This window comes from Grus americana, chromosome 13 (assembly GCF_028858705.1).
Source record: "Grus americana isolate bGruAme1 chromosome 13, bGruAme1.mat, whole genome shotgun sequence".
Classification (NCBI taxonomy): Eukaryota; Metazoa; Chordata; class Aves; order Gruiformes; family Gruidae; genus Grus; species Grus americana.
In genome coordinates, this window is record NC_072864.1 from 14,419,358 (window position 1) to 14,435,085 (window position 15,728).

Consider the following 15,728-nt stretch of genomic DNA (forward strand, 5'->3'; position numbering starts at 1 on the left):
TTTGAGCTCTGTTACCACAAATGCCAATAAGGATTACAGTCAAAATTATGTAAGTAAGGTTGAGCTAAGCACTTGGAAGACATTAATATTTACCTGAGTAGATATTTAGCAAAGATGAGGTGACTGCAGGTCATTACAGGATCTGGGGACAGGCAGGAACTAAAGAAAAAAAAAATCAAGATGCTCTAGAAAGACTATGCAGCCTTCTGTGCAACGCAGTTCCAAAGAAAAGGAGCATCAGTGTTCCGTGACAGACAACAACCCGGCAGATTTGGGCTAGTACAATTCTGTTCATATAACATACCTCTGCCAGTGCTGAAGCCAGGTATATATGTGGAATTGGTACTGTAGGCCAGGCTTCAGAAAGCAGCTCCTGGCAATTCAACCACTTAGATCAATACCACACAAAAACTATTTTTGACCTGTATTAGCACCACAGGTTGTTGGTGTTATCAACACCTTTAGCAAGTGTAACAGTACACAGTAGAAATTTTAAATCGGAAAACGTTCATTTCTCCTCCAAACAATGGCTATTTTTAAATGGGTTTTGAAACAATTGCTTCAAAACATAAATGGCCACAAGGGGGCTGCCTCAGATTTCTAACACCATGATTAAAGAGCCACCAGGTTCATGTTTACTTTCCAAATATTAATTACTTTTGCAGCAGCAGCACAATGCCTGCAGCAGTTTATGCATTCCAGGTAAACCAAGAGCTCTGTCCATCCCTACATTACATGAGTCTGGGTTGCTGCAGATCCACTGAAATCGACCCTTGCCCATCACAACTCCAGAAGAAAAAAAGAGTATCTTAAGCCCCAAGTCTTTTCCGCAGTATGCTCTCAGAATTTAACTATTATACTGGGCATGCACGTTTAACCATACTCATGTAGTTTTCATCTTTCATAATTAGTTACAAAATTACACTAAAACTTCTAAATCTCCCCAAAAAGCTTTTTTTTTTTTAGGTCAGCCTTCTTCAAAGCAGACTGTGTTTTTAAATGAAGTATCTGCAAATTGCTAAGTTTTAAATAATTAAGAATTGGGATTTTGTCCCTACTAAACCTGCAATACCATTGAACATCCCCCATATTTAAAGAGTAAAGTGACACAGTTATTCACATAAATTCTTTGCTATAAATCCACAGAGTTGAGATTCTGCAGTAGGCAATACACATTTGTTAGATTCACACAGAAGAATGTCTCTGAGATGAAGGAAACTTCACTGAATAAATAAGGGGTTTGAATCCATCCTCGGCAACACATACTAGCAAAATCGTATTCAGGCTGTACACTGAGTCAGGAGGAATGGAGTGATGGTCAAAAAAGAGGAAAAAAAAAGAGTAAGAAATAGTCTAATGGAGAGGAAGGATAATTGAGGAACAGCAATAAGAACTTTCACAATAGGAATGGGAAGGAAGAGAATATTTGGAAAGAAAAGTACTGGAAAAGGGATATTCCACCAAGATGAAGAAGGTCATCTTTTGGCACTTAGGTCTAAGTTACCTTGGTGGGAGGTTCCTTGTCTTGTACTTTTTTCAACACCTAGAATGGAGACTATCAGCATGAAAGGATAGAAATAGCAAACACAACAGGAGAAACAAATCGAGAAAGGCCAAATAAAAGGGAGGAAAAGCAGAATGCCAAAGATAGCCTGGAAGATACACGAGAAGCTGGAGTGAGTCTCAGAGAAAAATCAGAAAATGTTTTTGTGACTACAGGAGCACGTGAACAAGCTTTTTTCCTGAACAAAGGAGCTAAATAAAGGATTCAATAAAAAGCATGAGGTGGATAGAAAAGGAAAGAAAAGGGGTAGCAAGTGAAGAACAAGCAAAAAACCTCATTCCATTATATAGTTTAGATACCTGCTGTTAAATCTCCACTGTTACATATTTATGTACATATAAGTTTATGCATAGAGTAACTGTATAACCATAGTAACTATATAACTGTAAAGTTATGGGTATGTAGGTTCCCCTATTATTTGTTTAGATTTTTTTTTCTCTAAATAGATACAGTGAATTCAGGGACTCATCAGGGCTCACAATGGGAAGGTGACACACTGGCACCACATTGTGAACAGGACAATCCATTTATCCCTATTCAGTTGTCAGCATAGCTGGGGGCAGAATGTGTTCTACTATATAAGACACTTCCACAACGATCAGTTAATTATCTACAATTCCTGTAACAGAGCTGTTTTACTTCAAAGAAACACAGGGATTGCCGCTGCAGGCAACTAAGTCATGGACTGATCAAGCTCCATTGTGTTCAAAAAACTCCACCACAGTTGGTTTCTTTCCCCTCGTATTGGAAATAGAAACACAGTCCTCTTACTTTTGGAAACCTTCCACTTTCCAGCTTTCACGTGCATGCACAATGCAGACCATCAGTTATTTTCTTGAGCTTAAACAGTTATTTTTCCCTCTACAAAGTTTATCCATCCAATTTATTCTTGAGCATGAATTAGCACTTTCCTGAGCCTCTTTTGGTAAGTCACAGTCACTCTCTCCTTTTGCACAGCAGGCTCTCCATTCCCCTCATCTCACTAGTTGCCCTTCTTTGCTCTGTTCTCCAAGCCTACTTGCTTCTTGAGTAAGAGTGACCAGGTCCATGTGCAGTGCAGAGGACTGGCAAGACTTTACATCGAACATTAACACTCCTGAGTTTGAAAGGAGGAAGAGAAAGTGGTTCCCCTCGCACTCTCTACTCAGCTTTTGAACTGAAATCTCAAATCTACTTTTGAATGAAATCTCATTGCTGTTGTTCCTGTCAATGAGATATGTGCACTCCAGTCACCTAGATGCTTCTAAAACCCCTAGTCTTATCTTAAGCCCCAAATACATTTGTTCAGCTGCATTTCCCTTGAAATATTAAAACAGCGAAGAGGGCTAGTATGCAGAACTCTGACTTTTGAAATCTCACATAAACCTTCACTTAAAAGCATGATACGGCAAATACAGTTTGTAAATTACAGAAGACCATTAATTGCTTTACAGAATTTAGTGCAAGTGCAGCTACATAAACCTAAGGAAATGCAGAGAGGAACTAGTGTCTTAGTATGAAAAGATAAATTAATTTTGGTTTGGTATTTCACTAGTTTAAACTGAAGGAACACAATGGTAAAACAGATCCCACATGTGGGATTTGGCCAGTCTGGGTGTCCTGACAACACACACATCACAAGCAGTCAAATCATAGTAGCTCCAATGCAGGTGCCATGCAGGCATCAATAAGACTGTGTTGGCTCAGAGCCTGGTGGTAACCCACACCCCTGGTTAAGAGAAGCAGCAAGCCAGAAGGGCTGCTGAAGCTGGCATACGCAAGTCAGCCCACAAGCCCTTGTGGAGCAGGACTGACATGCAATGGAAAACCATTGCTGTGTAAAATAAAGCTGAGCTGTTGCTTCCATTCTCCACAGTGCAAGTCTGATGGCTGCCCATTAAAGATAAGAGCATGCAGTTCGCAGGGTCAGGATAGCCCTTCCTTTTATATGTGGGCTTATGAAGAAAAAACACTCATCTACAGAAATATGTGTAGGATAACAAACTTACTTGATTACTCTGGACCAGAACTTCACTACGTGCACTGATTTCACTGCAGCAATGTCTGTTCATGCCAACTGAAAATTTAATTCCAAAGTTAAAAACCTGAAGAAAAAAATAAGAGTGTTTTACTCAGTGTTCCTATTAAAAAAAATAAATAAAACTTAATTCTAATTCACTGCTGGAATATAAACCTCTTGATATTAGTTCTCTTTTATGGACCTAGATATATCTCAGTTGAGACCACAGGCTATTTCTGCTTTAAGATGTCTTAAAATAATATCTTCTTTGTCATGTCTCATTACAAGGCAACCTTGACATACGAGTCAAAAGATGAAATTATTTTATTACATGTAATGAAAAAATTGTTAGTTAATATAAGGCTTGCAAATTGGAAAATGTCTATCAAATGTGTGGAATAAGCAGTTAAGACAAGCCAGCAGAGATGCAATAGTGATGGGAAAGAAACAATAAATATGTACAAAAGAAAAAAAAACTAAAAAAAAAAGTGCTACATAAGACAGTAAAAAAATTCTGTGTACTTTTCCTCATCTTGACACAAATTTTCTTTGTTGCCATGGCAATCACTTTAGTCTCTCTAGGCCTCCATTTGCTCAGTATAAAATGCATATAATATTTTTTACTGCATATGTTTCATTAATTCATTTGCAAACCACTTTTATGTCTGGGGATGAATGGTGTCACATAACTATAGACTGCTGTTAATTAGTTGGGTTATTAGCTATAGCTGTTCTTTGACAGGTATTTCATCAGTTTTTAGACTTCCTTTTATAGCTGTATAAACTTAAACCTTTGTAAACCTAAATAAATTGAATCTAACCAGAAAAGCAATTAAACTTTTGAAAACCTGTATAGTTTCATTCCCTCAGAAAGTCAAATCTAGTTATTTTTTATGAACTGTTTTGGAGCTTCACATATGAGTTCTCTCCTCATCCAAATGTCTACATTTATCAAAGATGGAGCCATATCACTGAGATCAATATATCTGACTTCCAGAAGTCAAAAAAATTAGAGCTGGAAATCACCTGCTTGCATCACTGCTGCACTCTTTATTAATGGAGGATGCTTTCTCTAGTGTTTTCTCTAGTGTGATTTGGGTAGTTTTCAGAATCTTCTCAATATTACCTTCTTCAGGAAGGTACTGAGTGGCCTTAGAATTGGTCTCACAGCCACTTTATGTTTTAAAATTCCAATAACAGCATTGCTTATTTGGATTTTCCTGTTTATAGACCCTGCTTTTTTGCAATTCACCTCAACAGCTTCCAAGATTCTTACTACTTTGCCTGCTGAGTGTTGAATTTCTCTTAACCACAAACATGCCTGGTATTTCTAACTCCTTAATTTTCAGAAATGCAAGTTTCAGCTGACTGACCTTGCAAACTGAACCTTTGCTCCTCTTATCAAGGAGTTGGTAAAACAAATTTTAGCCTTTTTGCTCATTAAAGAGGATACTGCAGTTCTATTTTCACTCACCCCTCCACATGTTTTCAAGTTCCACTAAAGAGCAGGCAAGGTCCTTCAGCAGAAGTAGAATTTGGTCCAGCTGAGGACTGGTCTAATTTAGGTGGGGTTTTGTTTGGGTTTTTGTTTGTTTGTTTGTTTTATTATTTCACATATATTGAGACGTGTCTGCCTCTCAGCCATGCTTTCATCTCAGGGAATGTTCGATCTAGGTAATGACTTACAAAAGGAATCTACATAATGATGGAAAATTCAATTCTATGCATATTATTTGACTAAGACCCATCTAAAACAAAAGGGCTATTGATCATGCTCCCTCAGTATTGGTTATGTCCCTTCTCCACATACTCAGCTCTGGAGGAAGGTCTGAAAAGAGCAGGAAGCAGTCCTTTTTCAGACATTTCAAAGTTGTCAAGACCCCCAGAAGAATAGACCAAACATTACACAAGGTGTTCCTCAGCTGACTGCAGAGATACCACCAGAACACAGCCAATACCAAAATGTTTTCTCTCTTTGGAGACAAACAATAGGCAGGCAGATTTTCTAACAGATGTTAAAATTGGGGGGAAAAAAAAGTGGGAATAAATAGAGACTTTGGGCAAAAGTGGAAATTGTAAACAGGCTTCAGCTTTATGACTAACACTGTGAGATTTATTTATCAGACATTGTATAACAGAGTAAGTGCTGTATTTTGCCCTATTACTGTCAAAATTTTCATTGGCATTAGTAAGAATAGGCATCATTGCCATCACTGGCCCCTTAACTTTCTGCCCCTGTAGAGCTGCTGACCACATCTTTGAAAGAATACCAAAGATGCAGTGAATAAAGATAAAGATGAAATCATGACTACTGCAGATGCAGAACACAACAAATCATTAGGCATAATTATGTCAGGAAGAAGGCATGCTTGAAAAGAATGAAAATCGCTTGCACTAGTGATTTTGCATGATTATTGCACCTCTTCATTCACTGTAAACAAAACAAAATTAAATTTACCAATGATGCAAAAGAATGCAGCTGTTGGTGATGGGATATGTTGTTTTGATCAACACTTCCTTTCGTTTCAGTTAAAATTTTGAACATGGCTGTTTAAAAGTGATTCTCCTATAATTTTGTGATAGTTCAAGTACTTTAGGTTCTTTTTTTCCAAAGGACAGCTGTGTCGTTACCATCTTGACAACTAATGTGTAGTAATGAAGGCTCTCGGGTCTTAAAAATTAGCTACTGAAGTGTGTTGGAAAAGAGATCAATTAGCATGAAGTGATTTCTGACAAACGCTTGTCAGTGGGCTTATGATTGTGTCTTAACAGATGGTAGTTTGAAAGGTTGGAACTATCTAAGTGTGCTACTTCGACTGATCGTCAGAACAGTGATAGGCAGCCAGTTCATTCTGGGCATTATAAGCCACAACAAAGTATGCACAGGCACACTGGACTTTGCCAGTTGCTTTTCTGTTGACTTGGTTTTCTGTGCTCTGCAATCTGCTTAGCAGTTAGTGCATAATCACAATAATTTTACTACATACGACATAAATGTGTATATATAATAATGATGCAACGTATAACTACATACATACTCAAATGATAAAGTCAACTCTTCTTCTAATGGAATTCCTAAAATATTTTGGAATTCTAAAAATATGTTGAAGGTCTTTCAGGGAAAAAATGTTTCAGACAAAATACAGGTTTCTGCTCAGTACAGCATATAGTGGAGTACATTTTTAAGGTCTGTGGTTTATAAAACAATAGCATATGTGACCCAGCGATCCATAACAACTGCAATCTATTAATCTAAATAAAATTTATATGAATCTTACTTTTTATAAGTAGAATGGCATGTAAGTTTGTATTCATAGGTGAACACATTTCTAGATGCCAAAAAAAATGTTAGTAACAAATGACTAGGATGAAAGTCATTGATTTGTGTGGTTACCATAGTTTGTTGTGGCAGGGGCTTTTTTTTTTCTTTTTTCTTTTTTTAAGTAAATAGAATACAATATGGAGCTTCTGGGAGACCAAAACCATTCATAAATTTGATCAAATTCAATTAACAGAACAGCTTGTATCAAAAAAGGAACTTTTTTGCCAAAATACCAAAACATATTTTGCTTATTTAATAAAATGTTTTAATTAAAATATGACAATGAAAAGATGCATTTCAACCTGTATATACTATCTTTAAATTATAACCATTATTTATTACTTTGGGTAAGTAGTCTAAAATAAAATATTATTTTTCTTTTCAATAAACTTTTTAGTTTTATCCAAACCAATTTCCTTTTTGGTGGCCCTTTAAGTAGCTGGAGATCTTACCTTTCAAAAGACCAGGGCCTTATTTATTCAAAAAAATAAAAATGATACAGTTAAAAGTATTTGAAGCCACTGTATTTCTTTCCTTTGTACACATCACCACTCTGTAATAGTGTCTATACCATAGAACAGAGTTTCACTGAAATGGAAAACACATCTTGTCCAGCTACCAAAAAAAAAAAAAAAATCCAAGTTCTTGATGTTTGTATGTCTTTTTTTAGATATGCCTTTTTTAGATATACCTTTTTTGTTTGTAGCAAAGCAGAACACTATGTGCCGATGAGAATCTGTTGCTATGTCTGTACAGTCAGACTTCCTCACAAAATAACTAAAGATAGTCCTTAAATTAAGACTACTACTCATGAACTGTCCCCCTTATTAGCTTTCCTCCTAGCTTTCCAACACAGGAAAAAACACATAGAAAATACCCATCATTGCAAACAGACACGTATAAGTAAAAATCCTCAATGTGAAAAATAGTCTTAACTATTTCAAAAGTGTGCAAAGTCAGTAATTTTGCAAGTTCCCCTCACACACAACATTACGTGGGTAACACTGTACTGGACAGCAGGATCTCCTCCGGCTCAATCCAGAGCTTTACCTACCGCATACAGCCACTGCCACTATGCAACAATGCTTACAGAAAATGCACAAGCGCCTCAAAACCACAGCGGATCAATCCTTACCACACCCTTGTGGAGCCTAGAAAATCTTATTTGCACAGAGGACCCCATTTCCCAGACCATCAAATGCTCATGCTCCACTGTCTCAATTAGTGGGGGCTCTGCTCAGGTAACCCCTGAGCAGTATTACAACAAAACCAAGTATTTTAATATACAGCATTAAAAGTTTACTTTTCTAGTTCCAGGTACTTTATGTGATCATTTGCAACTCAAAAGAAGACAGACAGAGACAGCTTCTAAGCTTCTGAATTCCTCAAAACTGGGGTGATGTGTGAATTGAGTACTTAGGATTATACACAGGGAGAATGGACACCAAAATGGCAGATTAAATGCCCTGGTAACAAACACAATGTAACGTGGATGGAAAGAAAACTGAGACACTCAGATGCATCAGTGCTTTTTGAATGAAATGTAGCCACTCAGCAAACCAGCCTCAAAGAGCAGCATGTCTCCAAAAAGAATGTGTGGGCAAGGAACAGGACAGAAGACAACAGGCAAGTTAGCGTGTTCTTGCATACACCGAGAAGAGGTCACTGAAATATTTGTGGCTTGCTAACCACATTTTTAAAAAATTAGAGGGAAACAGAAGAGATACTTTCAGTGTGTGACCAAAGTGAATTAAGGTCTGGAAAGACTTTGTACCAAAAGATTCTGAAATTGAGCCTGTTAATTCAAGCATTAAATTGTTTCTAAATGGTAAAATTAATGGCTATTTCACATACATAATAGTGCCCATTGTTCTATGAGGAGCTGGTCCCCTTTTCTGAGAGAAGACAGATAACTGTGATGAAAAATATATTATGGAAGAATTTACAGCCAGCTCCTGAGCTACAGAATGTGACATTACTATTCTAATAGGAAGAGTTATCATTCAGATTGTTTGTCTTTGTCTTTCTTTTTCTATTATTATTGCACTTCCATTTAGAAACAGAGACTGATCACTAAGAAGAATTTGTTCTCCCACTTCCTTTCACTAGCATAAAACATAATTGCTAGCCTTCAACGTCAGCTGCTTTTGCATATTCCTGCAGAAAATACTGCATTTGGTTTTTCTCCACTGAGAAGACAGATGCAGAGGACGCCCAGGATCACATCAATCTAATTCTCCAGCTGATGACCAGTGTCCTCAATGTACCAGGTAGCGCATGCCAGCTGTGCTACAGCACCCGAGTCATGTCAGAGCAGCTTACTAGCACAAAAGGAACATTAATAAATAATGGCAACATTGCAGGTTTGATGATGGTGAAAGGGTTGCTGACAGCAGTATGAAGTCCAGCTGGAGGCAGTCACAAGTGATGTACCCCAGCGGTTGATAGTGGGGCCAACACTGTTTAACCTCTTCATTAATGGCCTGGGTGATGGGACAGAGTGCACCCCCAGCAAGTCTGCAGATGATACAAAACCAGAGGAAGTGGCTGATAGATGGAAATGCCCATTTCATTATATGCTTTAAACAAAAATTCTCTTGTTGATGCAGGGGCAACCCCATTTAAACTAATACCAATATAAGAAAAAAATACTTGCATTGTTAAAGTTCTATGAAAATAACAATAATTATTATTAGATAGCTAACGCTCTTAATTATTATATTTTAGCTCTTTGTCTTTTACTACTTTCTTTCAGTCCCCCCTCCTCTGATATCAGTGTTCTTTGAATAGGACAGATGTCATGCTATTTGAAATAAAGGGCAACTTAAAAGCAAAGATTGTTCCTTAGATAAAAAGCTCAACCCCATACATGGTAGGACAGTGGTCCCATCTGCTGTTGGAACAAAGCTTTGGGGAAGCAAACAGTAAAAATCCAATTAAAGCTGCATTAAAACACATGCAGTAGAGGGTGGCCTAATTCCCACAGCTCCCAGGCAGTATTGCACTAGTGTACTTAGCACCTGTTCAAAGAGCTGATGTCACAGGGAAGCGTGGATGTGCTCAGCTGGGTGGGAAGTGGCTGGCAGCATGGTGTTCTCAGTGAATGAAAAAATTTCTTTGTATTCATGATGATGCTGATGAATAAAGGCTGACTGGCTAACACATGCCCATCTCCTATCTCATCTTTAACATACTAAATATGCAGCTTCCTGCTAGACAGATAAAACTCCAGCACTCCCAATCTTGTCTATAAAAAGCATCTTTTACTAACTTTCCTCTATTGGTATCAACCATTCTGCAACACTAGCATGTGCTTGTCACTGATGTTTTTATTCCCATATTATCTAACTCCATTCAAAGTAATACAGAAGTTCATGTGTTGTCAGCATGCTGGTCACCAGTACCACGGTGCCCCGCATGGCACACTATCTCCTGTTTTCCTGCTGAAGTCTGGAGGAGTGAACCTCTTTCAGCAGGCACTGAATTACAGCAGATGACCTGAAAAGCCTTTGCAGGTATATCATCAATATACTTCTAATAAATGTGCTCAGTGAGAGATCACACTTTTGACAAGACTGTAGACAGACTGCTCTCAAAGATTTCTAAGAAATGGCACAGTCCTAATTCCCCATATGTGGCTTCATAAAAAGATGGTGTTGTCTAGGGCTTAATGCCGGTACCTAGCCAGATCTTTCACCTCTGAGAAGATAAGGCAGGGAGAGACAATGCTTTTGTTCAGAGCTCTGTTACTGAGAACAGGAAGAGGTTTTCTCTAACTGTAGTAAACAAACCTGGTCCAGAATGGAGTATCTAGTATTTACATAAATTTGCTTGGTTTATGCCTCATCCATCCTTATCTTTAGCTATTTCCTTGAATCTATCAAACATTATTCTGTATGGAAGTCTGTGTAGTAACAACATACAGCTAGGCTTTTCAAAATATATAGTAGGACAAAATGAAATGTCCCAAATATTCCACTGGTAAGACTGAAATAAGATACTGTACTCACCACTTGCCGATTAGCCTGGTAAAAACAACTTGTCACAACCCATTGCCAGATTTGATATATGCTAAAGAAGGAGAAAACCCCAGTAGCTCTTAATAAAAGGTCAGCACTGCATCTGGTTATTTTCAGTGTTAATTACACTGCAATGCCACTTATATTGAGCTGTTGTACTGCATGGGAACCAAAAAGTCCTGCAGAAACCTGCATAGCCAGGACAAACAACTCCAGGGGAAAGCATACAAGTGGGGGCTGAAAGACCAAAACAGTAGCACAAATCCAACCACACAGAGTTTTAAGGGAGGACAGAGAAAGCGTTTTGTGTGTGTGTATATATACACATATAAATAATCTAGGACAAGACAACATGAAATCAGTAATAGAAGATACTATGGCTGCACCCAAAAAAGCACAAGTGATAGAATACCACTTCTTTCTTAGGTACTAGAAAGAAAAGTATAGCAAAAATTATACCTGTGAATAGAGGCTTCTGGGGAAGTCAGGTTAGCCTAAATACTGCAGATACATATTTTCTTATGCTCTACTCGTGATGTTACTCATCTAATCTTTCTGAGGCCCTGAAATTCTCCACAAATAACTTGCCAAGTAAGAAGGCTCAGTCTGGCACCATGTCTCTCTTCTAAAGCGTCGCCCTTCAAAATAGCTAGTTAGCATGGTTCCTTGTTGTAAGCATAACAACAAGCTTAACAGTTATTTCAGAGCCATGAACTTTGCATATAAGTGAGAACTTAAAAACACAAATACCTGCTCAGAAACTGGAAACCATGCCCAGATTACTGTTTTGCATAGTTTTGTCATATCATTTAGTTAGAATGAACAGGCACCTCATGATTCAAATTTTTAAAGTCAGTCTAATACATCCTGTATGGTAACTCACTAGTTTCATTTGCAGTGAGGTGTCATAACATTTTAAAACCATATTAACTTACTAGCTAAGGTCAAGTACAAATGCACTGCATCAGTTCATGTCTGATATGTTATTACTACCTAAAATTGACTTTATGTTGCCTATATAACTATGTAACTTATCCAATTTCTATCCGAAGAGTTAAAGTAGCCAACAACTCCACAGATACACAGTAAACAATTCAACAACTGTTAGAACATATCACAAGTTCTTCAGCACTAATTTATGATGATATATAATTAATCAGAAGAACACTAAGAAACAGAATTTAATGAAAGACATAATGAATGCAGTATACCACAGAAGAACACTAAGAGGTTATGTTTCTAATATAACGTGTTCTTTATCCCAAACCTCATTACTTATATTTTCAATCACAGCATGAGAAAGCTTCAGTTAATACCTAGACCTTGCTTTTTACTCTAGTGACAACTGCATGTCCTCTTGTCCATGATGTTCAAATACTCTTTTTCTATATATATAAAATGCCAGCTGGTACTGTACATTTGCTTGTGGCCTGTGCAGAAAGCAGCATGCCTGAACACTGCATTGAACACTTACTGCATTTTACACTTGCTTGGCCTTTTATTCAGTTCTTTGACTAGTTTACTTGATACATAAACACTGTATGCTTTCTTGTTTTATTTGTATCGCTAATTGTTGTCCAGCTTTTTTGGAAGTGACTGTGATTGGGTATTAGGTGATTGGCTCTGGAGTTCTTGGCACCATCTAGTTGGCAGATGTCTTAATCTTTCTGACTTTGGCAATGCAACTTTGGGATGGTGTTTCTGGCCTGCAGTTGCCTTTGCACAAGATACTCCTGGGTAATGGTGCAAAATATATCGTGCAGTAAATCCAACTGTGTCCAGCAGTGTGACTATTCCTGGAGTGAAGAAGATTAAGAAGCCAACCTGGAAAAGGTAACCTCTGCAGGAAACAGCCATTTACTGAGAAATAAGACATGGTTTTCAAATTTATTCTTAAAGTAATAAAGAAATTGTGGCCACATATAAATAAATATTAGCAGGCTTTGTCCTCCAAGTTACTCAATGTGAGGAAAAAGAGTAGCCAGGATGGAAATTCACTAATAAGTCATACACCATGTCACACACAGCTTCTTCAGCTATGAGATGGAAGGTATGTCTGCGATGACACTGCATTGCTAAGACACCTAATGCAGGTTGATAGTTGGCTACTGGAAGCTGTGCAGAAATGAAAGGATGGAACTCTACAGCTAAAGAAGTCCATCACTATACCTAGACTGCTTCTCACCTAATGTGCTTGCAGTACAGACATGCACAGTCATCTTTTTTTTTTTTTCTTCTTTTCCACAGATCAGATCCTTTATTATTCAGTGTTCCAGTTCCATGCAGGTTAAAAACAAACAGCACCAGAAGCAACACTTGGGCTTTAAGTGGCATCCTGATCTCATTGGCTTATCTGGGGATAGAAGTAGATCCTTCAAAACATGAATGTTTTGTTGGAACCGAAACAGATGGGAGACACAGACTACTGAAGTAGCAGCTGGAAAAGGCAGCTGGTTAATTTAAAGCAGGCAGCAGCTCTGGTTGTTTTTAGGGAGTCTTGTTAGCAAACTGGAACTAGAATGGAGATTGCTCAGGATTTGGTGGTGAATGTGCTATTCTGCTGCCTCTGCAACTGAGAAGAGCACAAACTGTTCAGGGAGCATCTCCCCTGACACTAACTTAGAAGCAAAGTTTGTGCAAGATTTTGAATAAGAAAATGAGGCTGCTATCAACATATCAAATGATGAGAGCAAATTAAAAGCAAAGCCTATGGCCATAGGGAATAAACCAACACTTCTTTTTCTTAGTTTCATGTCACAAATGACTAAGTGGAAAAATACTTTAAGATTACACCCTCTGGTTGGTTTTATTACCACTGACCTCCTGATTGCCAAGAATCCCAGCCATTGTGCATCTCTACTTCTATGAAAAGTTCTCATGCAGACATAATCTTTGCATGATGACTAAAGAAGAGAATCCTAGGAGAAAACTACAACAACAACAAAAGAAACAAAAGGTCCCTAACAGCCACACAGGTAGCTTCCACAGATGTTGATGTATTTCATGGGAAGGTTATGAGAGCTTTTTCTTATGGAATAGATTCTGCTTATCTTATAACATCTTACTGTTTAAGCATTCCTGTTAAGACTGAAAAAAAAAGGTGGTCCACAGCCCGAACAGATGCATCAGAGCTTGACTCCAACTGTAAGGAGCCCTTGAAAACTTACCCAGATGGTGAAGAGAATTTAACATAGGAAAAATTGCCAAGAATAACTATTATTTACAATTGCAATATCATTTGGCATTTACTGTAGCATCACCTCTCAAACAAACCAGCACAGTCTTAATCATGATCACTGTAGGTGCAAAAACCTTTGACTATTTTTTCCTGAGGTTAGGTTTTCACCAAATTCACTGGTGAAAAGTTCACTAGTAAGATAGAGCAGACAAGGGCAATTGGAAATTGGTGGTGGAATACTTAAAAATACCATATTCTAATAGACAACTGGCGAGAGAAAAGGAGAACATTTTAATCAAAAAGAGAATTGTTATACCCTTTTCACCTTGAAAAGTAATAACAGTGTGCTAACACACTTCTTGTTCCAAGTCATCATGAACCTTATCAAGATAGCTCATACTTTGAAAAGAAAAATCAATATAGATCTGACTTTTCTATGACTCTGGATACAAAAACAGCCAAAAGAAAGCCAACCTCGCAACAACCAGGACCCTGAGATTATATACCCCGGCAAATCAAAATCCCTGCTGCACATGTGTGGACTAAGACTTCAAGCCTACGTTGGGATATGCACAGACAGGTTCCCATTCCTACTCAGAGCCTGCTAGCTACATCAGTGGGAGCGTCTGTCCAACATAATAGCATGAAATCCATGGAACATTATCCCCCAGTCTCCTGAAAGGCATTTCCTCATTCACCCAGTTATACTTCGGCCTAGTGTGTTTTCACCTTCTCCTCTGCCCTTCAGATTCCTTCCAGCTACCAGAGAGACTGGCAGTGCCCCTCTTCCTGGTAAAGAGCACTAGTGATGGCAGCAGTCAGGGCCTATCCTGCTGTTACTGAAGGCCATATAATCTCCCAGGAAATTGTACCTCACACTACAAATAACTGAGAAGATGTCTATCGAGTTTAAAGACCACAGATCTGCAATGCACTGAAATATGAAACTCAGAGATGACTGACTGCTGCAAACCACAGATTAATTTGTTGTCCTGTGTTAAGACAGGAGGTTGTTAAGCTTCTCATTACCACCATGGCCATGCACCAGTCACTTCAAGTTCTTAACAAATTACAGCAGAGGACGACACAATATAGGCAACAAAAACCACAGTGTAAATCTCTGATCATCAGGCATCTTGGTCCATCTGGAAGTCAGACTGTGGTTTTCTAAAGACTTGAACATAGAACCAGAGAGAAGACTTAAAATCCAAGCACTTTTTTCCTCCAGCTATGTATATCCGCTTCTAAAGTATATTCCTTTTCTTCTTCACTCTGGTTTGCCACATCCTGACCCATCTGGGATATTACCTGAACACTCTAAGTGCCATTGCCTAACTGCAGTCCCCCATATTGTGGGAGAACCATCAATGGAAAGGCATACCCCAGGGGTTGGCCTAGGAACATAATACTGCAAAGGGTCATGGAATAGACCCTCTGGATTTCATAGGTAAGCATAATGTATATGTTCCTACCATGACGGTGCATAATACTGTGTGGAATTCACTCTTTTAGCTACACACAAGCTGGCAGGAGAGGAAGCAACACTTTCAAACTCCAGTTGCTAAATTCCCAGTTTTGAATTTTCATTGCCAAGTAATTTGTGCTGCCTGGATTGTACATCACTGAGGGGCAGCCTGAAGAAACAT